General features: G+C 39.9%; 1 long non-coding RNA gene across 1 annotated transcript; it reads right to left on the minus strand.

Moving 5' to 3' along the window:
• Positions 1-542: 542 nt before the first annotated feature.
• Positions 543-8,613, minus strand: LOC141097331 (uncharacterized). The gene is made up of 2 exons (XR_012233916.1): positions 8,456-8,613; positions 543-2,985 (listed from the first exon to the last, which is right to left on the minus strand). It is a non-coding gene; the product is annotated as an uncharacterized lncRNA (long non-coding RNA).
• Positions 8,614-8,880: the final 267 nt, after the last annotated feature.

Below are 8,880 nucleotides of genomic sequence, written 5' to 3' on the forward strand. Positions count from 1 at the left end.
TCAAAATATGGCGACATACATTTGAAAAATAATTTAAATAATATAAATTTGGAAATTCATATATAAATGTACATCAAACATCAAAGATCATTTACAGAATAGGTTTACATCACCATAATCCAAATTTAATAAAGAAACATTTCTAAACTACACAGAATTATTTCATGGTATGGGATTTTCTAATATTGATCCTAAAGATGTGAGTTATACATGCAAATCTTAATCATATAGATTTATTGTAATCAGATAGATATATCATGGACATGCCCGGAGAAGCAAAATAATTATGGAGATATATGACCATGTCACAATAGTGTTATTGAGAATAGGAGATAGTAGGCATTATAGAGCACATGAAATTGATATATATGTATATATGTAAATATATATATATATATATATATATATACCTGTATATGTGTATATATATTGTCAGCGTCGGGATTTTTTCTTATAGTCACCAACCTCGCTTAAAGCTCATTTAGAGCTTCTCTTACCTAGGATCCTAGGTGTGGAAGAATAAAGAGAGAGACACAGGTGGCTTGTCTTTCAAGTTAATCTCCTTTATTGGGAGGGTCAGGGTAGATCTTTTATAGTAAACCAGAAAGAGGAAATGAACAAATATGGATACTTCCGTAATGTTGTGTAACAATTCAAAATGGTGGATAACTTGGCAAAAACAATAGTTATATAACAGAAATGTCAAAGTATATTATGTGTTAGAAGATATATTTAATTGGAGGTGACGGGAGTTTTTTTTGGCATTTCCCTTTTATTAATTTAACAATTCGTGGAACTACATCCTGCTAGTGTGTTTTGGCCAGAAACTGGATTTGGCCTCAACATATTTAGATATTTATTATGAGAGAGATTTGGAACTGACCACTGGCAGAATTATCCTATCACGTAGACAGATGATAACAATTAAAATGATGTCATGGGTTATAAGTTGTTTTTCAGTGAGTTTAGAGACCTAGGATTAACCATTTCTTTGACAACTCCCCTCTTTTTATTATCTGTCTACCTTTACCTCTATCTCACCTTGCCTTTATCCGAGGCCTGCAAGATAACCCTACTTCACAAAATACACGGCTTGTCCTATGTATATCATGGGATACCAGTTCTTCTGTGTTTCCATTCAGATTATACCTGTGAATCAGACCTCCTTTCCCTACTTCTCTTTTACTTATTGCCCTATCTCAGAGGAATACAGATTTTATTGAGGGGAGTTTATGTCTGTTTTGTGTGTAACATGTTAATAAGATATAGTAAATTCATAAATACTGTAATACATTATAAAATATATTTTTATATATTAATATATATATATATATTTATATCTTTATTCATTAGAAAGTGTTAATCATTTAAAGTCCATAGTGTAAGTAATCTTCATCATGGTAGTTCTTTGTAGAGTCTTTGTTTATTTCAAACCAGTGGTTTTCCACAATGCATACAATCCGCCAAGTCTACTGAAGTTTGCTTGTTGCAGAATATACATTCACGCTGAACAGTGGTTATGAAGGTCATCATCACTTGGGTTTGCTTTATATCAGAGTCAGTATTGATTCTAGCTTTATGTTTACCTGGAAAATATTTACAATTAGAGCCAAGAATTTTCTTTATGAGTAAAACAAATATTCTTATCATTATTGCCATAACCAATATTACAAAGACTGCTTGAATTAGAAAATGAATTATTCCTGATATCCATCCGCCTATTCCTTTAAACAAATTCAAAGGATTTAACCATGCGAGCCATTCAGGGAGGGGCAGGTCTTCCAGGGAATTCATCTTCCATATTCTTCCTTTATTAGCCTAGCTGGTTCTATGTCATGAGTGACTCTCATCAGTCCGGATGGATCTATATAATGACAACCGGCAAGTCCCACTACCTGACAGAATGCCCCTTGAGATGCTGTAAGATAGTCAAGCACCATAGAGTGTTGGTTAGTTATAACAATGAGCTGTCTCATATAAGCAGATCCTACATTGATAGCGTCAAATAAATACTCAGAAGAATATCAAAGATATCACCCAATTCTTCTATCATCTGAGCATTTCTTAGAGTTCCGAACATAACTCCCAAAGGACCAGTGAGGACCATCCCAGTTTTAAGATACCATGGAGTGTGCATTAAATGTTTGGGTGGCTGGGGAGAGGGTGCACTACACTTTGCTATCATGTGACCAGGGACATTTTTATAAGGGAAATCATTCTCATTCCATACCCAGGTGGCTGGCTCTAACCTAGCCAGTGTACATGCACCTTCAGCTCCTTTAGGAATCCACCTATATGCATTACTCCCACATACTATGTTTATAATCTGAAATTCAATAAGGAAAGCTATTGCTATTGAAACTAACCGGGTAGTGTCAGTGTAAAGACACCAAGAGTCGTCTAAATCTGTAGTGACTGCCCTATAATATCGTAATGTCTGACATTCTGGTTCAGTATTTATACTTATGGACATCTCAGCAGCTCCATCTCCATATTGACCTTCTCTGGTTTCTTCATCTACATAAACTGCCTCTCTCTCTCAATGGAGTTACAAAATATTGCATAGTTTTTGCAGCAATTGGGGCATGTGAACAAATCCAGCAATTGGATAGATTTCTGACCTGGGCAATATAGCTATGGTGCTGGATAAATTTATTAGCCCACCGTTTTGACACATCACTATCCCATGGTTCGAAGACATCATTATCTTTTTTTACATTGAATAGATAATCACAGTGAAAAGCAAGAATGGATAACACTTCCCAAATTCCATTCTTTTAATTCTTGTAGAATTTCTTGCAGTGAGACGTGTGAATCCAGGCAGACTTTCCTTCCAGCTTAACAGATGTGGGCATGATCAGCTGGACTTGGTAGGGTCCTTCAAAGTGAGGATCTAGACTTTTCCTCAGGTGCTTTCGCGTTACCACCCAATCTCCAGGCTTAAGGTCATGGGAGCCTGATAAGGAGGATGGATCTGGAAGGGAACTGTTAACACGCATATGAATTTGCTACAACACCTGTTGTAATGTGCCCACATAGGCCGTCATATTTGAATGAGAGGCCTGCATCTGCTGGGGAAAGTACAGTCCTGTCTTGGGAGGGCTCCCAAACAATACCTCATATGGACTCAAACTTGTATTTCGGTTGGGAGTTACCCTAACAGTGTACAATGCAATGGGAAGACACTCAGTCCATGGTTTACCTGTTTCTGCCCTTGCTTTCTGAATTTTCAATTTCAGTGTACCATTTAACCCTTCCACCCTGCCACTGCTCTGAGGATGATAAGGAGTGTGAAATGATTGCTCCATTCCTAAGGCTCGGGTGATTCCTTAGCACACTTGTGACGTGAAATGACTACCTCGGTCACTTTCAAATACCTCTGGCACTCCAAACCTGCAAACAACTTCTGACATTAGCTTTTTAACCACAGTGCGTGTATTTGCAGAAGCACAGGGCCATGACTCTGGCCAATTGGAGAAAAGATCCACACATACCAGCACATATTCATAGTTGCCTACCTTTGGAAACTGAATAAAATCAATCTGCAGTCGCTGAAAAGGGTACAATGGCCTGGGGGTGCACTTTGGTGGCACCTTCACTGTTTTTCCCATATTGTGGCATGCGCAGATTACACATCCCTGTATGAATTTTGCAGCAGCATAATGGAACCCTGGTGCAACCCAACTTGCTTTTACCTGGCTTACCATTCCATCCTTGGATTGGTGTGTTAGTCCGTGGGAGAGGGAGCACACCATAGGGAACAATGCCCTGGGCAAGCGGTACCTACCTTCCGCTCTCCACAATCCAGCTTCTTCCTTCACACCTGAGTCCCTTTGCCATTCCTCCTTTTCTGGTGCAGAGGCCTGATCTTGCAGGCTCTGGAGTAATTGAAGATCCACCTCCCCCGACACCTGTACAGTGTATGTTCCTGCGGGAGGAGGGAACAAAGCAGCAGCCTTGGCTGCAATATCAGCTCGGTTATTACCTTCGGCTTCCTTAGTGCGCTCTTTAGTGTGAGCTTGCACGTTCACTATAGCAACTTTCTTTAGGCAGCTCCAATGCTCTGGGAAGCTGGGCTACCAATTCTGCTTTTTTTAATGGGCTTACCAGAGGAACCAACAAACTTTCTGCTCTTCCATATGGGACCATAATCATGGCAGATGCCAAATGCATAGCGGCTATCTGTAAAAGTATTTTCTGTCAAATGTTCAGCGATTACACACACCTCAGCGAGTGCTTTCAATTCAGCTTCTCAAGTAGACATCATAGAAGGCAAAGCTTTACTTTGTACCACCTTATGTTGATCAACTATTGAATAAATAACCTGCATAAGGTACTTCATTTTGATAAACCTGTGACATATCTACATAAAACTCTTGATCTACATTAGGGATTGGTGTCTCTTGCACATTGGCAAGTAGCCATGTTAAAAATACAGTATACCCTTAGCATGTCCCCCATTCATGACAGTGCAAATGGAAGTGGAGGTCATAATTTGGGATTCCTAGAGCTGAGGCTGAGAGAATGGTTTCCTTCAGGTCTTTGAACACCTCTTTTGCTTCCGGGGTCAGTTGGTATGACTTCTCTACAGTAGCTGGTCAGCCCCAGGAATATACTCAGTGGCAAATGGAAGTGAGCTCCATTGCTTGGCTTATGGCTTTTTCTTCTGGTGTTATGTGTTTCAGCTGAAGGGAAATGCAATGACCTAAGAAAACAACCTTTTCCCTTGCTATTAGCAGTTACCTCTTTAGACCTTATATACTTCATGGTACAAAAATATTAACAAGGAAGCTTTTTTCATTAAACATACAGTACCTGTTTGATCTCTCTGCTCAGGGGATATCATCTAATACGCACCGGTACAGTTCCTGGCTTCAATCTAATGAATACTGGTACTATCCTAAACCAACATCTGTCTTATCATTTACCCATACTGCAGCTGGTATCTGCTCGAGCATTTGCAGTATTCCTCATCTTGCTCAACCTGTTGTTTTTCCTGTTCTTCTAACTGCATCATGGACATCACCGTGGATAGTGCTTCTTCCGATAAAGGGCCTGAAACAGTAATTCCCTTTTTCCCAAACTTAATGATTGCATTGACAGCATTCAAAATATCGGCACCTATCATATTCAGTGGACACTTTTCTGAAACTAACAATTGGGAACATAAGTCAGTAGTCTGAGCTATTCGCACTTTCATAGGTTCTGTTTCATACAAAGGATGAACCATTCCTCCTGCTCCTAATCCCTGTACCATTTTCCCTGTCCTGAATCGTTGTGGCATATCCTTTTTCTTATATATTATAGTACGGCTCACCCCCTATCAATCAGGCATTTTAATTGTTTCCCAGGAGGAAGATTTAATTAAGTCATAGTGATTGGACCATCCTGTGGGGGAACCGCTATTCTTGTTTCCACTTCTCTGGGTCTGTTATCCCATCTTTCCTTTTCTTCTCCCTCTACTGTTACCCTGTGAAGTTTACCTACCACCTGCACCACAGTTTTCACAGCATTATTAAATGCATCCGGAGGTATATTCACCATAACAGGAGTTGCCTTCTGCTGCTTCTTTACTTTCCTATTGTTAATCTGGTCCTCTATCCCCTAAACATGGGAAGGGATTGTATATACATTCTGACCGTACTCTCATCACTTCTGTTCTCAGATCTTCCTTCAATCCTATCAGTAACATATTTTTACAAATCTAGCTTCTCTGGGGTTTTTCAAATCATAGTTATGAGGTTTAAGGGTTGTCTGCAAGTGTAATGTAACATGTTTCCTCATTTTCTCCCCTCCGTAGGAACTGCTTGGGGCTGTTCCTTACCGGAGTGGAGAAACTGTCTGTGAACCCCTGTGTCAACCCAAGGGTAATAAGTATAGAGGAGAAGCATCATATACAAGTCAGCTAGTTTGCATCTGCGGAGACATGGGGATCAGTCCTCCCCCCGTGTTTGGCACCTATGGGACCCCTGGCTGATGGTATATCACCAGGGTCTACCAGAGATGGGGTGTATAGAATTATACAGATGTTAAGGCTGCAGACACAGAAGAAATCTCCTGTCAGCACATAACTTCGCTCTTTGGGCTGCTTAAGGGGGGGGGCCGGTCTCATCCCCTCCGCTACTACAGGGGCGGAGGGAGCTGTGGAAACACAGACTGATTTTGGGAAGGGGGAGCAGCCTGTGTGTGGAGACGCTGCAGATTGCCTGACATACATTCTCTCATTCTAACTTCATCACACTTAGTATTAACTTCATCATTCATCATAACTTCTTAGTAATAACTTCATCATTCTTAGTATTAAAACAGACCATATCATTCAGAGGTTCTGATCCATGCTGCAACTTGCACACCATAATCACATTTTCCAATCCATACAGCATGCTCCTTACTTAAACACTCGTTGTATCTCTCAGCATCCAAAAATCCATTCCTTGGCACTTCTGCCTTTTCAAGAATTGTCAGCGGTATCGTTAACTGCTTCATAATCCTGCAGGTCCTTTATCTTATATCTCGGATCCGTAGTCTGTTCTGACCTGGTGTGCCTAGCACCCATAACAGCTGTCAAAGGTAGCGACCCCTATCTTCAGCCCTGTTATGTATTAGTGGGATCCCACTGGTCTACCTACAATAGCCAGCAATCCCACTATCAAAGCAATAACCTAAACCGCAGCTCTCTGTTCTGTCCTAATGCTGATACATACTCTCCCAAACAATTAGACAGATTACTGTCAACAACACAGTTCCAAACACAAGCGCTATATACTCCTCATACAGCAGAATCAGAACCTGAATTCTCGCTAGACTCTGAGCATGCCAAATCTATTCCTGAATCTGTTTTAAAGAAATCAAAATAATAATCATGTGAAACTATATCTTGCCACCTTGGCATGTACCATCTAGTCTCTAAGATGTATGACCAAATTTTTACATGACAAGAGAATACTCTATACAACTTATTTGCTCTCCTGTACTGATGGGGAACAACTGGCGTCAAATGTATTCTTTCCAGAAACCAATCAGACCTTAATCTTCTCACTCTTTTTCGAATAATAGTAACCGAACTCAAACAATTTTCACACGACATGTAACACGTACATTTCACAGAATAGTATTCATCTCAAAGTGTCTCAAAGCCACCAGGCAATAACTGGCTCCTGCACTTCCAAATCTTTGCAATATCTCCGCTATCTCATAATTGACCGGGGTATCTCGAGGCACTCTAAAATGAATATTTATAGTCAATATATACACTCTCACAGGTCCGAGCCACGTTATGCCTGCCCACCAGCCAACTCCTCCAGTAATCTTTTCCTCAGACTTCCAATAGCGTGGGGTTTTCAGATTCACACCAACCGATCAACCAATTCTTATCCTTTTACTACTTACCAACTGGATTCTGTCCCTTGTAGGACTGCAACTACTGGTAACATTTGAGTCACTAAGAGAGATTTCCCTACTATCACTCAAATGGGCGGAGGGAGCTGTGGACACAGACTGTCGCTGTAAAGGAGGGGCTGCTGCTCGTCCCTGCGCTATTTGATTTCTCCCTCTCCTATTCTGGGCAAACTCCCTCTCGTCATCAGTATTAAAATATGGATCATGCTGCTCAGTTGTTCTCATCCATGCGACCACTTTCTCCTCATGACCATGTTTCTTAACCCATTTATCATGTTCTCTGCTAAATCGCTTCCATCTCTCAATCTCAACAGCGCAGCTTAGTGCTCCACAACACAAATATAGCAACATATCAGGACAGCATTATCAGTACTACTTATCAATTAACATTTGACAAGGCATCAACAAACAAAAGAAGAATAAAAGTTAGAACAAACATAAACCAAGTATAGCAAAGCAGGATCAAGACAATTTGATTGCAATATTTTCAATATTAACAAACACTGATATCATTACAAACAGAAAGACAGGAACCTTTATTACAGATACAGACAAAACAAATGGAAAATCATTACACTTCATCCTGAAACAAAACAATTGTTAACAGCACTTTTGGTCTATTGCCTGGTCTTTTGCTTTGCAGCAACAATTAAGCACACAATATTAGAATGTTAAGATGGTTAGTATTTTTAGACAGATGAACAAGTGCAAATATGCAACAACAGACAAAAACACAAAAGCAAAATAGATTAAAGCAAAGAGACAAAAATAAAATAAACCTGACTCTTTTAAATCCCGAGGGGATTCCCATTCAAAGATCCAGACAGACTGACCTACCTACCTTGTCTGAGGGAGACAAGAAAAGATGCGAGCAAAAATGCTCACTTACCCGGGTCCTCTTTCTGCTCTCCCTCCGACAAAAGCAAGGCAATCTTTTTCAGTCCAAATCGATAGTTAAAGGGGAATGCAATCTCGCTGGGGCCTCCAAGTTGTCAGCGTCGGGATTTTTTCTTATAGTCACCAACCTCGGGTAAAGCTCATTTAGAGCTTCTCTTACCTAGGATCCTAGGTGTGGAAGAATAAAGAGAGAGACACAGGTGGCTTGTCTTTCAAGTTAATCTCCTTTATTGGGAGGGTCAGGGTAGATCTTTTATAGTAAACCAGAAAGAGGAAATGAACAAATATGGATACTTCCGTAATGTTGTGTAACAATTCAAAATGGAGGATAACTTGGCAAAAACAATAGTTATATAACAGAAATGTCAAAGTATATTATGTGTTAGAAGATATATTTAATTGGAGGTGACGGGAGTTTTTTTTGGCATTTCCCTTTTATTAATTTAACAATTCGTGGAACTACATCCTGCTAGTGTGTTTTGGCCAGAAACTGGATTTGGCCTCAACATATTTAGATATTTATTATGAGAGAGATTTGGAACTGACCACTGGCAGAATTATCCTATCACGTAGACAGATGATAAC

The sequence above is a fragment of the Dendrobates tinctorius genome, unplaced genomic scaffold (genome assembly GCF_039654945.1).
Source record: "Dendrobates tinctorius isolate UK_male_01 unplaced genomic scaffold, ASM3965494v1 ptg000084l, whole genome shotgun sequence".
NCBI lineage: Eukaryota > Metazoa > Chordata > Amphibia > Anura > Dendrobatidae > Dendrobates > Dendrobates tinctorius.